Source organism: Mustela nivalis, assembly GCF_964662115.1.
Source record: "Mustela nivalis genome assembly, chromosome: 15".
Lineage (NCBI taxonomy): Eukaryota > Metazoa > Chordata > Mammalia > Carnivora > Mustelidae > Mustela > Mustela nivalis.
In genome coordinates this window covers 15,219,009-15,237,520 of record NC_139034.1, presented here as the reverse complement: position 1 = coordinate 15,237,520, position 18,512 = coordinate 15,219,009, and the positions used below count along the sequence as shown (strand labels likewise).

The 18,512-nt window shown below is 43.7% G+C and overlaps 2 long non-coding RNA genes across 2 annotated transcripts; both read left to right on the top strand.

Moving 5' to 3' along the window:
* The first annotated feature begins 939 nt into the window (after nt 1-939).
* On the top strand, nt 940-11,775 carry LOC309849041. Its single transcript, XR_014303446.1, has 3 exons — nt 940-1,270; nt 3,983-5,562; nt 9,616-11,775. It is a non-coding gene; the product is annotated as an uncharacterized lncRNA (long non-coding RNA).
* Nucleotides 11,776-14,692: 2,917 nt separating this feature from the next.
* Nucleotides 14,693-18,165, top strand: LOC309849042. The gene is made up of 3 exons (XR_014303447.1): nt 14,693-15,038; nt 16,057-16,217; nt 16,518-18,165. It is a non-coding gene; the product is annotated as an uncharacterized lncRNA (long non-coding RNA).
* Nucleotides 18,166-18,512: the final 347 nt, after the last annotated feature.

Genomic DNA, 18,512 nt, shown 5'->3' with positions numbered 1-18,512 from the left:
TTCCTCCCTGGTTATTCTCTGATTTTTTTTTTTTTACTTGAGGATCCCAAACCTATTCATTAAATTTCCCTGTTCTTAGTTCCCAGATTTATGTATGTTTTATTTACAGCAGCATCATTTTCCTCACTGGGGTATGATAGTTTAAAAAGAATTTCAGCTCCATCTGGGAAAGCAGACACTTGCAGGTCCGGGAAACAACCTCTCTTTTCCTTTGGGCTGGAGCAGGAAGTGCCATGGGAGGCTGGACCTCTTCCTTCCTTCACCCCACAGTGTATGTTCCTTCTTTGATGACACTTTGCTTTGATCCAGGAAGTGGCCCTTACAGGAGCTAAATAAAACATAATCAATAAAATCAAAATAAAACAAAACAGAAGAAGGGACCTCTCCTTCTGTCACCACCCCTGGGCCCTGGCTCCTTCCTGTAGCACTTGGCATGGTTCTGACCCAACCCAGGGGCCCAAGCAGGGGGGTCACTCCTCACTGCTAACCTTGAGAGTGATGGAGAAGAGGGAGGAGTATGTGCTCTCAAAACACTAGTCCCCTCATTTTGGAGGGCCTTCCTTGTGGGTAAAACCAGTAGTAACTCACCTCAAAGCTCTTGTAATACAAGCATTTCAAAATTTTATAAATGAGGAAAATGGAGTTCAGAGATGTGAAATTACTGCCCATAGCTCAGAGTTAGTTAGTCTAAGAGATGTTGCTAGGACCCAGATAATTTGGATTCTTTGTCCACTGCTCTGTCCTCCAGGCCACCATGTGTCCACTACAGTATGCTAAATCAAAAACCATTTGGTCACTTAAAATAATGTTTTTTGTACTTTTTAAAGTGTTGTCTAAGCCTACTTTATAAAGACAAAAAATTATACATATACATGCATATCTGATTTTAGACAAGTTTAAAATCAGTATTACAGCATGCAGGGCTGGATCGGCTGAGAGTTCACTTTGAGCTTAGGAGGAAGGAGGCCAAGGGCCTGGTCAGGGCTGGAGTGCCACCAGGGCTGTATGATGTTGTTCACAACTTCGCTAGCTCCTAAAAATAGCACTTAGGATGCAAAATAGGTTCTCTTTTTGTTGTTGCATAAATCAGGGTGTCTTAGATGAGATCGATTTTCTTCATTTCCTCTGACAATAGGCCCACTTTTCATTCATGCATCTGGAGAGGTCAATTCCACAGCCGTTCATCACACATCCGCCATGAGCCGGGCACCGGCGTACTGCCAGAAGGTCATGGCCCAGCGAGGCCAGGCCTCAGTCTTGTCTGCTCTGGGCTGGGAGTGGGATCCCATTCTCAGTCTGTGTGGTCCTCAGGCCCACAGCGCTGCCCTTGGCCTGGTCTTCATTTCTGAGTAATAGTCATCTGCTGAAGTTTCCACTGCCGACCAGAATCAGGTGAGACATAGTCATTTCTGTTTCTAGATTAGCTGTTACATGCATGGCGTACAGGGGTGGGCACTGCAGAAAATCACCCCAGATGAGTACAGAAAGCAGGTAAAACTGCACCTGATCTTTTCCGTGGACAACTGAAGCGTAGTGGAGAGGAGGGTCTTTGCGGGCTGTGTGTATGATGGTGACAATGCCATGCTTTCTAACTGGGAGGGTGCAGGGCACTGAGGTGTTTGGAAGAGGAGGTAGGAAGGGGTTCTGAGTGTGCATAGCAGGCATACAGTTTCTGCTTAGATTGTTGCTTCTTGGGTTAGCTCTGGGGGCACCTGACGGAAATCACTGGGGGAGGGGTGGTTTCCTTCCTCCCAAGCCACCTTTGGGAGGCCCAGTGCTGCTGCGTGGGAGAAGCAGGTGCTCAGATCCTCCTCCCCTTCTCTGTCTCTGAGTCACAAAGGAGAAAATAAGTAAATATTGCTTACATGCTCGAACTCCTTGCACATAAAAGAAATGCCAGAGATCTGTGGACTTTCTAAGCCTCGACTGAAAGAGCCAGAATCACTTAGAGAACAGGTTGGGAGCACCCCCGTGGCAGGTAGAGGGTGTGAGTGGCAGGAACGGTAGAGTGTGGGCAGCTGGAAGAGAGGAGTGGTGAGCAGAAGCACCAGTGGAGGAGGAAGGGCCATGAGGGACAGGGGAGAGACAAAACTCAATAGCTAAAAACCTATGCAACGTTCACCTCAGTCCTCCATTGTCCCAGAAAACTTGGACCTGGAGAGAAAAGAGGTGCATTTGCATATGTGATAGTCTTACCTGTGGTGCACAGTGAGCATGGCCATTCATGTTTCCCTCTGTCCAGATTAGCTGATTCAGATATGGCCCAAGTCTCTGCCATCCTAGGACTCCCCTGTCCTGGCTGCTGTGCTCTCCTGTCAAAGGCTACATAGCATGATGGCTTGTTCTCCATCAGGAGAAGGCCAGTTATCCCGCTTAACGGAGAATCTTAGCGGAAGTTCCCATGTCTGTGGGGTGCTCCTGGGGACACACACCATCTCATTCCCTCCCTCTTGTGACTTAAAGGGGCAGGTCTGGTGTAGAGAAACAGCATTGGATTTTGCTCTCAAAATCCTCTGGCTTTAAGTCTCTGTTCTGACAGGGGAGGGGCAGAGGAAGAGGGAGGGTTCCAAGCCAAATCCTCGCTGAGTGCAGAGCCCATCATGGGGCTGGATCCATGACCCTGAGATCATGACTGAGCCCAAACCAAGAGGTGGACGCCTAACCCACTGAGCCAAGTCGCCTCTGTTGTGCTAGTTACTTTATTTCACTTTGAGTTAGAAACTACTGAGTCAGTTTTCTCCTCTGGAAAATGCAGATTACAACACTTAACTTACTAGGACAAGGAAGGCTTTGGGGCACACAAGAAGCTAGTGGGCAAATTAGAGCAAGAAGTCTTTTCCTCAAGACATTTTATTTTCATTTGTCAGAAATTTATCATAATCTGTGGTGCCTATGCATGAAAGGTGTCCATGGGATGTGGCTCCCTTATTCCAGGGAGGCGGTTGGCTTCCAATAGCAGTGAGGCATGTTGTACAGGAACTGGTAAACATGGGCTCTAGGCTGTCACCAGGTGGGGTAGCCTTTGTCCCCACCCCATCTCAGCAGGGAACCTGAGGACCAGGACTGAACCTCAAGTCTGTTGCTTCTCCTCCAGCTTCCCCTCCTTTATGATTTAAATGCACCCTCAGAAAACATTCCTATCTTTCAGTAGAAAGATAAACACTTCACTATGTATTTTGCCAGAAACAAAAATGTAGATACACTTTGACTTTCTGCAGGAACTGGTCAGCTTTCTCTAAGCTGAAATGCTGCATTACAGAGAGCAAATAATATGATTCCCAAAACAGACTTCTCAGGTAGATGGTGAGCAAACCCTAAATCAGAATCCCCAAACTCCGCCAGATGCTATCCACTCTACTTGTGGTCCTGACGGAAGGACCAGCCTCTGGTGATCCAACATTTTTACATGCAGAATGGGACAATACTCATCTTTCCTGCAGAGATATTATCAGATGGAATTTATGAGCTCTTCAAAGAACATTGAGAGAGTGCCAAAGGTATACAGTACCATAGAGGCATAGCATGTTAGTGTTGTTATTATTATCAAAGCCTCATTGCTGTTCATGCAAAAACATTCTGAAAGTCTTCTTCAAAAAATCCTAACTACTGGGGATAATTAAATTTGTACAAGGAGGTATAAAGAACATGGAATTTTTCAATTATTTGGCTCTTCACTAATTTTGCATTGAGATTCTACTCTGTGCCCAGCAATGGGACTGCAATGATAACAAGAAATCCATAGACCTTTCTTCTGGGAGCCTACAGACTAACGGGCATGTGGCATGGGACAGAAAAAACAGATGAAGAAGTTCCAACATTATTGGGGGTAGCAGGGAAAATAGACTCATTTGTTTGAGTACTGTTTTCACTTTTACCTTGGTATTCTTACTGTCTATGGAGTAAACTATAGTGCGTGCCTGGTTTGGGGTTTTTTGCTTTTTTTTTTTTTTTTTTTTTAAGATTTTGTTTATTCATTTGACAGAGAAAGACACAGTGAGAGAGGGAATACAAGCAAGGGAGAGGAAGAAGGAAGCTTCCCCCTGAGCAGAGAGCCCAACGCAGAGCTCAATCCCAGGACACTGGGATCACGACCCGAGCTGAAGGCACATGCTTAATGACTGAGCCACCCAGGCAACCAGTGAGTGCCTGTTGTTTTGTCTGCACAACATACAATCCTGTCTGGTAAGGCATCTGACCTGTGAGCATTCTCCACTCCCAGGCCATGGTGTGAGGATGGAGCCAAACTCACCAGTCTAGAGACTTACCTTAAAGCCCTGGATGTTCCCTGGACTTCAGTTTTCTGATGTCACATGAAGTCTCAATATCATCCTGGAGTAGATCTATTTAAAAGATTGAGCAAAAGCAAGGAGCAGTCATTAGGATTCAGCTTGGTCTCTCTTGTAGTGGTAGGACATTTTGTAAAGTCCCTTGGACATGGAGTCTGGAGTATAGGCTTTGAGTTAAGACACTATTATTGACCATCTTTCTAACCTGGATATTTGAGTACTTGTGTGAGTACTCATGACTCTTCATTGTGTGTGCTTGTGCAGTACTCTCACCTGATTTCCCCATCAGTGACATGCTGTGTTGTACAACATTCAGCATGTATTTCCAACTCCATAGTGCAGTGATGCAAAATCATGCTGATGGATCCAGGGATTAGTGTACTGGATTTCAGACAAGCGTCTTACAAAGTTTTCATAGTGTTGTTCAGGAGAAAGGTGAGAAAAAGAGAAAGAGAAATTCAGTATCAGTGACTAAAGGTGGGTGCAACATGTCTACAAGAATTCACAGAGGCCAGCATTCCCAGAGGTGACACATGACCATTCAAAAGACTGTTCCATTACCTTGGACTTTATCAATAGCTGAAGTAACTGAAGTCATTCTTACCAACTTTCAGATGACAAAGAACTGGGAAGAATGGCCAATACATAATAACAGAAATAATAAGTTTCAAACAAATTTAATATTCTGAATTGATGGTTTAGAGCTACGCCTATCTATCTATCTATCTATCTATCACTAGCTTCTATCTAAAGGAATAGTATCCAGCAGGTTAAGAAAAAAGTCAACTACACAAATGTGGTTCATGTGAAAAAGACCTGGAAGGTTTGAGATACTACAAGCTGAATACGAATCATCAGTAATACAAATCATCAGTAACTGTTCAAAATGCAAATGCAGTGCTAGTTTGCATTAACAGCTAAGGAGAGCCTTGTTCAATGGACATAAGAGCTTGCTTCACTGGCCACCCCCTTTTGTAACATTGGGACTTATCTTGAGGAGGAGATCAGAATACGATGGACAAGGTCTAGAAATCACCCATTCGCTTGCTCATTCAGGTATACATACCTGATTGACTATAGCCTTGAACCCTTTTTGCAGTGGAGTAGAGGTATAAATAAATAAATAAGAGAAAATACATAAAATATGTCAGAAACTGTCCTAGAAGAATGGTGTTCAGAGAGGAAAGACTCAGCCTGGAGAAGGGAAAAGCCAACAACATGAGGATTCAGGCCCCACCACAAAGTACAAAGTGGCAGAAAGGGAAGGGAGTGTCAGGTAAGTAAGTTACTCACATTCTGTTCTGGACATACAAATGTCTCTCCTTTAATTCTTTGATGCATTTATTTCCTCGTTTTGTTCTCCCTCACCCAGGAGGCAATGATGTGTATCCTCTGATATGTATGGGCTCTTATAAACCATGTGCTGCTGCTTTGTACATATTTTTACATAAATAGTACTGTACTATGTATCTGATTCTCTGTCTTGCTTTTTTCATTCAATTCTAGTTTGTAAAGAATGAATCGGGTTGCTGAGTATACAGCTAATCCTCAGATTTTGTGTTTGCAAATTCACTGACTCACAAAAATTCATTTGTAACCCCCAAATCAATACTTGGGGAGCTTCAGGGCTCATTCATGGTCCTTCACGGACATGAGCAGGGTGGAAAAAAATGTGAGTCACTGGCAGGTACGTTCTCAGCTGAGCTAGAACGGATTCAGTATGCTATAATGCAGTGTCCCTTGGAAGTCTATTTAGTGTTATGTTTTTCACATATCTGGGAATTTTTGATGATTTTGATATTTAAAATCATCCCAAACACAGTGCTGAAAGGGTCTATGTGGGGCGCGTCGCAGGCCGGCCGGAGACCCCCACTAGGGGCTGAGAGGGATGGCGAGTGTCTCGAGTCCAGGCGCATTAACGAACCGCACCAGACTCGGGGGATCTGTCGAAGCAGGATCTCGCTTTATTGAGCAGGGCAGCGACTTATATGGGGTGAGGGAAGGGAAGTGAGGTCAGCAAAGTGGGGGCCAATGGGGATGTGCTCTGTCGGCGGGAGTTGGGAGAGACACGCCCTGCAGGGGGTGGAGGCTCGCGGGAAACAGAACTGATGGGAAACCGAAACCACCACTTTGGCGCCTTTGTGGTCGGCCAAGTGGGTTCCCCATCCGGAAGAGAAGGCCACCCGGCGCCATCTTAGCCTCTTGGGGCCCAACAGGTCTAGAGTTTCTTAGTGCAAGAAGGCTGGGATATGCCTTACAGAGAATACATGGGCGCTAGATAGGCTTCCTTCAAGCATGAGTTACAGAACCGTTGGCCGTGAGCTCAATGTTAATGAGTCAACAATATGGATTGAATAAGATGTCTTTAAACAGAGAAACACAGAAAATAAGGTTATGTGTTGATGAGTTGACAAAAATGTGACCAGAGGCTTGCAGGAACCTAACTCTCTATTTCCCCTAGGAGCAATGGTTCAATATTTGCTAACTCTGTGTTTGCAACAACTTTATAGAACACAACTATAATGAATAATGAGAATCGATTATACCTCTGCTTCATTGCTCCTTGCTGCTGTTCCATGCTACATTTTACTTCTTCATTCCCCTAGTGATGGACATCTGTCATGGCTTCAACTCTCAGTCCCCATAATCAAGGCTATGACAAGGATCTTCATGCACTTTCCCTCAGAGACCAGTGTGAGAATTTCTCTGCAGGCATTTCCAGAAATGTGATTCCTGGATCCGAGATAAGTGCATTCGACCAAGTACTGCTGGATTGCCCGCAACAATGGGGCTGCCCCCATCTACACTCTCACTGCCATCACACGACGGTCCTGCATTCCCTACAACCCTCCCGTAACCTGTCATCACCCAGCTGTCTGATTTTTGTCAAGTTGGATGGGTATAGTGTCATAATTCACCATAGTTTTTATTTTATATCTTTGATTAAACAAGTCCCAGCATTTCTTCCTTTGCTCACCATTTTGGGTTTCCTCTCGTATGAGCTGACTATTCATACTTTTTGATCTATTTATCGATTAGGTTTTTTAAAAAATTAATTTGAAAAAATTCCTTAGGCATTGTAGATATTTGTACCATGTCAGGTTTAGATATTTAAAATGTATTTTCCAGATTTGTCGTTTGCCTTTTGTGTCCATGATTTTTTTATTAGGTGGAAATCCTTAATTTTGATATTGTCAAGGAAGTGTAACTTTGGATAGTGTCTTCCTGGGAAGAAGAGGTGGAAGTTGGGGAGTGAGTTTTCATGTGAAGGGCCATCTTATCTAAGGAAAGGTTAAAAATAATTGAGATTTTTTTGGGAAGGAGTTCAGGAAAGGAAAGATAAGATATAAATGGTAAAATAGCTATTTTTTTCTAAGGGACTGTAAGTCAAAGAACCTTTTTACTTTGTCCATCCTCAGGTAGGAAGGATTTCCCTGTGAGATGAGCTCATTGTTCTCTGAGATGGCCAAGCACAGGATGGGTGAATGCCAGAATGCCCTTGACCAAGGGTAAGAGTCAATGAGCCCTGACGTTTCTGTCAGTTCTGAGAGTTTGTGAATGGGGTGGAATGAAGAGGGAGGGAATTTGCATGAAGACAGTTCTTTCCTTTAAAGAAGCAATTCATCATTCCTGTGTTAATGCTCACCTGGCTAAGCTAGTCTTCCCAGTATCTGTCAACAGCAGTAACATTTCATGCTGTCCCTCATCCCCACCCCTAACTTACACAGGCAGGACACATTAACCTTGTGGACAAGGTATTGGCAAGTCTTTTCTGTGACTACTTTTTTTTTTTTTTTTTTTGAGGCTCACAATTTAATTGAGACTTCCAAATGGCTCTCCTAATTGTAGGTGTGAACTTAGAGAGAGGAGAAGGAAGGAGTGAAGGTAAGGTGTTGGCTATACCCTAGTGTAGTTATAAGATGGGCCAAAAGGCAGTCTTTGTCTTTCATTCATTCATTCATTCATCCATTTCCTTATACCCTGGCAAGTGCCTCCTCTATGCCAGGCCTTGGGCCCAGCCCCAGAGACACAAGAGTGAGCAAAACAGCCACTGTCCTACCCTCACAGAGCTTAGAGCCTAGGGGGACAGACATCTACTTAACACCAAATGTGCAAATCTGTGTTCACATTTCTACCTGTCTTCTCCCTTTAAAATTAGTGAAATTAAAAAAAAAAAAAAGAAATGCAAATCAGAATGGAATAAAAATACCATTTTCATCTGTTGTAGTGGCAAACATCCAGAAATTTGTTGGTGAGGCTGTGGGACAGTAGGCCTTCTCATACAGTACTGGTAGGAATGCAGACTAAAGCAGCTCCTATGAGGGGGAACTTGGTAATATTCAACAAAATTACGTATGTATTTTATCCTTTGACCTAGCAATCCCACTCAGGAAAATATCCCTAAGATAGGTTGGCAGAAATACACTGAGGTTTATGTACAAAGCTATTCATTACAGTACTTATTGTAATAGCTAAAGGCTGGAAAACAACCCTAATGTGCCTCACTAGGGGACAAGTTGAAGAAACCTCAGCCTAAGTCGAATCCATACAATGGAGAACATTGCATCACAAAAAGGAATGAGGTCTCCATAAGGCTACATCCTACTATAAAGAGATCTTTAGGATTTATTGTCAAGTGAAAAAAGCAAAATGGAGAAATAGTGTATTTAGTACACTACCTTACATCTTAGAATAGGGGGAAATTGTATACATTACTATTATTTTAAAATTTAATGAAAGGATATACCAAAAACTAATAAAACTTGTCACCTATGTGTGGAAGGGAGGGAACAAGATAATGGGGAAGACATTATAAACCAGACTATCTGAATGGACTTTCTTTTATAGACTTGACTTAGGAGTCATCTGAATGTCTCATGAAACAAAATTTAATCAGAAAGAGAACTGTACTCTCCCCAAAATGTTGAAAGCAAAATAAAATGATATAAATGCATATAAACTGAGTAGATTAAACACATAGAGAAACATTATTTCAGATGACTTTAAAACCTAGTAATTAGATTGTGCATCCTAAGTAGAGACACATATATCTCCCAAGGACTAGAAGAGTCACAAAGAAATCTTAAACTATTTCAACAATATTAATATTAATAATCATATTGACATTGTTATTCTGAAGTATATATGTGTGTGTACTGGCCACTCTGTATTTTAACCATATAATAAAACTGTAATACAGACACACATAGTAAGAGAAACCAAACAATGTATTAGAATAAATTTAATGACAAAGAACTAAGGTTTTCAGTGTGAAAGAATTAAGTATTATAAAGTCATGATATATACTCTCTTAATTTTTTTTTTTTAGCTCTACCCACTGGAAAAGTCTGGAAACAGTAGTCAACCTGATAGCAATGAGTTTCACTAGTACCAGATTGTAGTCTCTAAATATCATTTCCCATTAAGAAGACCCAGAGGCCCTTGGAGAAATGGCAGCTTGTGGTCTAGAGCAAGATGAACATGGAACATCTTATTGCATCAAAAAGCAAGAAAGCCATCAAACAATTGGATATTATTCCAAAAGACTCAGGAATCATCTGGGAGGGACTACATCTGGCCAAAGATGAGGCAGTTTGATCGTCAAAAAGATTAATGACTTCAGTGGTTTCAGATATATCAGTTATTTTTACATTTATAATTTATGATAATACTAAATTTCTAAAATCTCACTGGTCAGCTTTGGAGGGTACCAGGAAACCATTCAGTATTTTAAAGGGGCTCCTGGGTGGTTCAGTCGGTTAAGGATCTGACTCTTGGTGTCAGCTGAGGTCGTGATCTCATGGATCATGATCTTGTGGGTCATGATATTGAACCCCACTTTGGGATCCATGGTCAGTGGAGAGTCTGATTAAAGATTCTCTCCCTTTGTCCCTCCCCCAACCCCCGTGCATGTGTGCTCTCTTTCTCAAATAGATAAATCTTAAAAAATAAAATAATAAAACAAAATAAAATAAGAAATAATAAAATAAAATAAGAAATAATAAAACAAAATAAAATAAAATAAGAAATAAGAGTAGTGGGAAAGAACCAAACATGTATCCTGCATTTCTGCATGAATTGTACTTCAGAATAACCAAATACCTGATGAGGGAAAGTCTCTCCCTCTCTTTAAGAATGCCCATCAGAAACTGCAGAAGAAATGTGTGTTGGTTTCCTAAGGCTGCTGTAACAAAGTACATTCAACAACAAGAGTTTATTGGCTTACAGTTCTAGAGGCTGGAAGTCCAAGATCAAGGTGTCAGCAGGGCCCTGCTCCCTCCAAAGGATTTTTTCCAGGCCTCTCTCCCAGCTTTTGACAGTTCCTTGGCTTGTGGCAACATAGTTCCAGTCCTCCTGTGGCATTCTTCCTGTGTGTGTGTGTGTGTGTGTGTGTGTGTGTCTAGGTCCAAATTTCTCCTTCGTGCAAGGATCCCAGTCGTGGTGGATAAGGGGCCCACCCTACTCCAGCATGACCTCTTCTTAACTAATTCCAGCTGCAATGACCTAATTTCCAAATACTGTCCCTTTCTGAGATACTGGCGTTAGGATTTTAGCTTATAAATTTGGAGGTCATAATTCAACCCATACTAGAACGACAGAGTTAGAATAGCATCATTTTGTAATTGCTACTGAAAGAACAGATCAAGGCCATGGCCATCTGTAACGCTAAAACCATCAGCAAATACCAGCTGAGGAGCTTTATAGAGAGTGAAGCAGGTATCAGCACCAGACCTACTGACTGCTCTGGACATCAGAGGGTGCAGGAGATCCAGGCATTACCATTACAATGCGTCCTGATGTGAAACCAGAGGAAGGACCCAGAACCACCTAGAAGGGGCTCTTGCCTCTCCCTGCTCCCAGAAAACCCCCACTAACCCCGAATCTGAACAAGCCTTTAGATGTAAGAGGTAAACTAATATTTTTGAGGATTTACAAGTGAGAAAAGAAGGTGTTAAGTGACACCCTGGGTACGCCATCAGCAAATTTCCAAATGTGAGAAATTCTGTAAGACAAAAGGTCTGGTTTCTTAACAGATGTTAAGGGAAGAAAAGGGAGGAGGAACCGATAGATCAAAAGAGACTGTAAAAGCTATGTCAACCAAATTCTACATGTGCATTTTGTTTTGGTTTTGATTTGAGCAAGCCAGTTATGGAAGATTAAAAACATAAAAGATGGTCAGAGAAATTTGAACACCCCCCTGGATATTTGATGACATGAAGAAATTACTAATTATTCAATGTGGTTATAGCTTTGTTGTGATTTTTAAAAAGCTCTTACTTTGTAGGCATACTACTACTCAGGTTGTCATGGATGGAAAATTCTAGTGTCTTGGATTTGTTTCAAAATAATCTACGAAAGGGGTGATAAACTGGGTGAGATTATAGACGAAATGCAATTGGCCATGTGTTGAAGCAGGGGTGATGAGTACCTGGGGTTTCATTACACTTTTATATGTTTGAAAATTTCCATAATAAAGTGTTAAAAAATTGATGAGGTGGCTCTCTTCCTATAAAAGCCTTATCTATTCATCTCTGCGCTGGATGCCATCCATCCTATCTTCTCAAGGACTTAGCTCACCACTTATTGCCTCACTGAGCGTTGTGAGTCTCTCTCTGTCTCCCCGCTGAGTCATCCCCATAGCTAATAAATGTGCTCTACGATCTCTTATCCAAAAAAAAAAAGGGAAAGGAAATCAGGGAAACCAACCCCAATCACTTCCTCGGCCCACCTGATGATTTCTCTATTCCTTTGCACAACTTAAACTTGTCTTCTCACACACATAGTTTCTAATTCATCACCATCTGCTTCCTCTTCAAACCCTGCAATCTGGTTGTGGCTAGAAAATGCCATTGAGGTCACCACCGACCACCATGTTTTGTCAACTACAGTGGACAGGTTTCGGCCTCTCAGCTGCTTTGGCCTGGTTTCGTGTCTCTCTCCAACCGCGCACTCTGGCCCTGTCTGTCTATGTTCCCCCATTTCCTGTCCCTCTCCCCTGACACACAAAATTCCCTCCATGCCTGTCAGTTCCTCAGACACCCGGATGCTTCCTTCTTTCTTCTTGGCTCTTCCCATGATTTGCTTCTCTCACTCTTCCCATCTTCGTGATTGCTCTGTCTGTCTGGGGCCCTCCACCAATCTTTGTCACTGCACCTGCTTTGTTCCCTTTTTTAGAACACTTCCTGAAAACTGCAATCAGACTTTTATTTGTTTTTTCCCCCACTGGACTCTAAGCTCCACAAGGAAAGGAACCAAATCTCTTCTTGCTGGTCCCTGCAATCCCAGAAAATTGTACAGTTCCTGGCACACATAGGCACTTCAAAAAATATTTGTTGAATGAAAACATTAAGTGATACATTAATCAAGTGATTACTCAACTTAGTATAACAACAAATTGTGACTAATGCTATGACGAAAAGCACAGTGGGACGTGGATCTAGTTTGAGAGGGTCACAAAAGCCACCACGTGGAGATTCCATTTGCGTGAGATCTGAGTGGTGGGGAGGAGTTTCATAGGGGAAGCTGGGGAGACATTATGAGAAAGGGTCAGCTCACCCTGATGAAAAACCCCAAGAAGAGTAGTTGAAACCAAAGATCTCCTGGGGATCAGTTGTTGACAATCTCCCCTTTGAGGGTGGGGCTGGGTGTGTGTGTAACTTAGGAGTAAGTGACACAATGCAGAGACACCCAAAGGTCATGTTGTCCTGGCTACGTTTAATCAGCTGTGCACCATGAGCGAGGTTTTACTCTCCCTGCTCATAACAGAGCAGGAAGTGTGCCGAACGCTTCAGCGCACAGCCCGCGGACTGAGGGGTACCCTTACCTCACACCTTCTTGTGTGATACCAGCTGTATTTACCCAAACAAAACCTCAGACCCCGTCGAGTTCCGTTTGCTCAGCAGACCTCCTTTGCTCAGATCTCTAGGCTTGGACTAAGGGGTGATCAGAGTTCAGACAGTCTTCTCTCAAGGAGGTTTCCAGGGAGCAGGAATCCGAGGACCCTTCAGCCAGCAACAGGTGGAAAGAAGTTAACAATCAAGGGCTCTAAAGGAACAAAGGGCAGGTAAAGGGCTTCTGAAGCTAGTTCAAACACGCACATACAGAATTAGCAAAAAGCCTTTTGAATATTAACTTGTCCTTTGACCCATGGCTCTGTTTCTAGAAGGCTGGGCTGAGGAAATGATCAGAGGCAGGCAAAGATGAGTGCACTAGGAGGACGGCTATGAAGTTATTTACAAAGCAGAAAATTGGAAAAATCTAAATGTCCAAAAACAGAAGGAGGGCTAAATAAACCAGAGCATGCCTGAGCTGGTGTGCGGCCATTACAATTATGTTTAGAAATAAATTTTAATTGCTTGGAAAATGCTCTTAACATAACATTAAGTGAAAAAAAGTAAAATGAATGAAATAGCTGCTTCTATAGTGTGAACTCAAGCATTTGCGTTTCTATATATACATGAGAAAGCTGGGTGCGTAGATGAATACAAAGAAGACTGGAGAGAACCTTGCCAGTAAAAATCGCATTATTGTAAGTTGCTATGTATACGTCTCCATATTTTTTTTTTAAGATTTTTATTCATTTATTTGACAGAGAGAGACACAGCAAGGGAGGGAACACAAGCAGGGGGAGTAGGAGAAGGCGAAAGCAGGGAGCCCGATGTGGGGCTCGATCCCAGGACCCTCAGATCATGACCTGAGCTGAAGGCAGAGGCTTAACCGAATGAGCCACCCAGACACCCCTGCATTTAGTTTTTAAACAAGGGCACCTTACGCATGGTCATAAACAAACAAGAGGATTCTTTTTTATTGACTGACCCATTTTCTTTTTTATTGTGGTAAAATAGACGTAATGTAATGCTTACCATTTCAGCCATTTCTACGAGCACAGTTCAGTGGCATCAAGCGCATTTGCATTTTTGAGCAACCCTCACTGCCATCCATCTCCAGAACTTTTTCACCTTGTGAGACCGAAACTCTGTTCCTGTTAAACGCCGACTCCCCATTCCCCTGACCCCATTCCCTGGCAACCACCGTCTAGCCTCTGTCTTTATGACTCTCACTTTTCCGCTTACCTCATGGGAGTGGAATCAGACAGCACTCTTCTCTTTATGTCTGGTTTATTTTATTTAGCATTATGCCTCCGAGATTCAAGCCCCTTAGTGTGGTTCCTGCGTCCTGCTAAAGCCCAGCGGTGATCTCCACACCTCCAGCAAGGTCTTTCGCGTGGGACCCGATGAAGCCGAATATTGTTTGGCATGCTGAAGGTTCCCCTTCCAGGGCCACCGGGAGGGATGTTAAGAGACGATATCAGGAGTTAAGTGTCCACTTCCCGCTTGTCCCCAGCAGCCTCAGGTAGCTGATGTTGCTGCATTCTGGGACTAAGTGGTGAGGGTGGGTGAGTGGAAGAAGCAGCCAGGAACCTCAATTGGAGAAAAGACTGGAAGGAGCTTTTAAAACAGCTACTAAAACTGTAAAACTCACTTTACAGGGACTGAGGGAATGTAAGTTAATCGCCCCCATGCACGAGAGAGGCAATGCGGCGTCGGGACACCAGCCTTAAGCGTCTGACAGCTCAGTGCTCAGTTCAGCCTCTGACAGCTGTGAGACTGTGGGGAGGCTCCTTGACATATCTAGACCTCAGTGTTCTCATCTGTAAAATGAGCACCACGAATGTGCAATCTCCTTCATTTGCCCTGGTTGCGTTTAAAGAACTTCGAACGTTGCCTGGCAATAATAAAGGCTCAATATGTGGTAAGTGCTATTAGTATTTAAAACTACTATTATTATCATGGCTGTCCTGTAGTGCCTAAGTGCAGACTAAAGCTGGCTCGCTTAACTCGTAGCCCAAAGCTGTTCTTACTCTCTTCTTCTGTGTCCTGCTTTGAACTTTGACCCCTGACCATTCCCCCTACTTTTTACCTTTCTCTGCACAGCTCTGGACCCTTCCAGATGGGAAAGGGCAAAAAGAGGGAAAAACAGAAGCTAAAAGGGGATGGAGAGAGCCTAGCAAAGACAGGAGAGCCTGTCTGCAAGAGTTTGCATCCACCCAGTAGGAATGAAGAAACAAGCATGAAAATCACTGTTTCACAACTCACAGACAAAGCTCAAAACCCTTTCCCATGTGCTGGTAGTTAGATGTGCCAAGAAACAGCTATATTTTCCATACCTCATGCTGGAGTAGAGGCCAACCCTCATTTCAACAGGTGGCCCATAGAAACATCTTGGTATGATAAACCTCCATAAACCTTGGCTTGTTTCAAACTCTATTTAAGGCCCCTCCCCCCCTGCCAAACCAAACCCTGCCTAGATTTCTAGAACATTCCGTACAAGATCATTTTTAGGATTAGCCAGAATTCTCTTCAAGATCCTGGTGTGTAACCTTTTGCTCTTTGTTCCCTTCCTCTGAAGGCGGCTGAGTGCAGTTCTTTTCACACCCTACTTGAAAGGCAGCTGCCAGTGGGAGTATACAGTTCTCTGTCTTGTTTCTTCCATTTCAGAAAGGTTTCTTTCCTACTACTTCTGGCTGTCTGCTCTGCCTGGCTGGGGAGACACCCCAGACTTCCTCCACCCGCATGGCCTTGCAGCCAAAGACCCAAAACACAGGGAGGGGTCCAATTAAAAAACCGGGCACACAAGGAAAAGCAGACATTAAAGGACAACCCAGTCTCCTAAAAAAAAAAAAAAAAAAAAGGAACAAGCAAAGAAAGAAATAACGGTGTGTAAATATTTTATTTCAAGCTCTCTTGTGCTAATTAAGGAATACGGACAGTTGTTTCTCACAGGGCTAGCAACTACTCATTTTGGATGGAATCTTCTTAATGGACTGGGATAAACAAGAGAACGCCTTAAAGAGAAGTCTCATTATACAGGCACAGCCCCAAGCCATGTTCCCTTCAGGCGTCTGCTGGCTTCCAGGACGTCGTGGGCGAGGTGAGATGTGCCCAAAAGAGGCGCCTCTTTCAGAGGGCATCTGTGTGAGGGCAGACGCGGGCAGCCTTAGTCACCAAGCGCGCACCTCAAGAGCGTCATTTTAATTCTGAAGTGTTTGAGTATCATATTCATTTCTGAAAACATGCATGCCAGCTTGGCGTCTAGCTCAGGGGACATCCCATAAATCAGGAGGGAGAGGAAAATGTCAAAAGCCCGATTTTCTAGTTATGTGTGTTTTTGCTCCTTCTGTCCCCTCCTCACCCCTCCCCCACCCCACCTACCTCCTTCCTTCCCCACCAGTAACAGGAGAGATTTGGAAACGCTTCAGCTCTGTACCACCTCGGCACTCTCTTCCGGTTCAGTGTTTCTCGGCTGCTTGAGAATTCAGGATGCACGGGCCGTCCACCCGTGTCAACCCCCGGCCTGGCCAGGACCACCTGGGTTGACCAGCCACTTTGACGGAGGCAATCCGGAAGAGGAGACAGTTTCTCCGTGGAGAGTCACTGCTGTTGGCCTGAATTCGTCAACCAGGATTTATTGGGAGAGCATGAGGGAAGGAAGGAGGAGGGAGACAAATGTACAGTCTATCAAGTAAATACAAGTACGGCTCAGTAGTGCGGGGCGTATGACATGCCCAGGAACACACAAAGGAAACCCGGCATGCTTTAAACTTGGCCTGATGGAAATTTCTGTGTCAAGGCGGATTACAGAGGTTCACAGTCAAAAAGTGTGCCAGGCACCATCCCGGGGGGCTTTCATAGACATGGTCCTTCTTAATTCTCCCAAGAAATGCTGGTAAGGCCAACCTGTTATCCTGCAGGAGCCCTCACAAAACCGAGTCTCAGAGGGTCAACTCCACCAAGGCTGCCGAGACTCAGGTCTTCTGTCTACAAGACCGGTGGTTACCCACACTGCTCAGGAAGAGAAAAAGTACTCGCTTTTTCAATGTACCTGACATTGATATTAGCCATAGGAATGTAGTTGTGGATAGTAGGGGAAACTGAGCGAGAACTTGTTGTACTTCCTTGGCAACTGCTCTAGGAACCTAAGAGCAAGAAGTTCATTTTAAAGAAAGAGGCCACAACCTAGAGGTATAAATACTTCCCAAAGGCATGTCCTGCAGGTGCAACCCTCCCTGAACCGGCGGGGAGCAGCATGGTGCGGGCAAGCGTGTGTTACGCAGCTGGCGGTGGTGTCTGTGCAAGGAAGGGGCATAAAGGAGCTATGTAGTAATGGAACACTATTGGACTTACACTGAAGGCTCAGTGAAGGCTTCTCAGAAAAAATAGTATGCCCGAGCCTCAGCTGACTAATTTATGGGTGTGCTAGTAAATTACGAATGTTAAAATGTTACGTCTTGGGATGACTTTCAGTTGGTGGTACGCCTTTCGACTTTACCATTTTTTTTTTTAGATTTTATTTATTTATTTATTTATTTATTTGAGAGAGAGAGAGAGAGAGCAGTGGGAGTGGGAAGGGGGCATAAGCAGAGGGAGAGGGAAAAGTAGACTCCCCACTGAGCAGGAAGCTTGCTCCCAGGACCCCGGGATCATGACCTCAGCTGAAGGCAGATGCTTAACCGACTGAGCCACCCACATGCCCCTTGGTTTTTTACCATGTCTTTGCATTAAAAAAATCTTTAGTAAAATAAGCTTATAATTAGCTGCCTTCTTCGGTCTCTAAAATGAGAAAGACTATTGTTTTTAGGCAATCAGATTTGAGGGAAGGAGTTTCAGAGCCTAAGAGATCTGGGTTCAAACCTCAGTTAAATGGCTTTCCAGAAGTATGACATTGAGAGAGTGGCTCGTAATCTCTGAACTTCAGACTCTTTATAGTTAAACAGAGACAGGCATACCTACTCAACAGAATCACGGCATGAAAACCTACAGATAGATGATGGTGTTTATGGATACATTGTATGTGCTCAGAAAATAAATGTATGGATAAGTGATGAAATACAGATTAAACTTAAAGTAGAGCATTTACGCAGAGTAAGTATTTTTTAACCAAAAAAGAAAAATCAAGCCCTCGAAGTCTATTGGTGAGGAAAAGTCCCATGAATGAACAATTATGGCATGATCTCAGAGCTACTGGGGCGGTGTTCCTGGTAGATCTTGGGCAGGGTGGAGGCATCCAGGCTCCGGGTCTGGGTGTTGGGTCTCAAACAGCCCTGACAGTAGCCAGGGTCTCCCTTACATGTTCCATGAGCAGTGCCAGATGTGACATAGATACAGAGAACCCATGCATCCTCACGAGACATCCGGCTGGAGAGCTGTGGAAAGCCCCAGTGGGGCA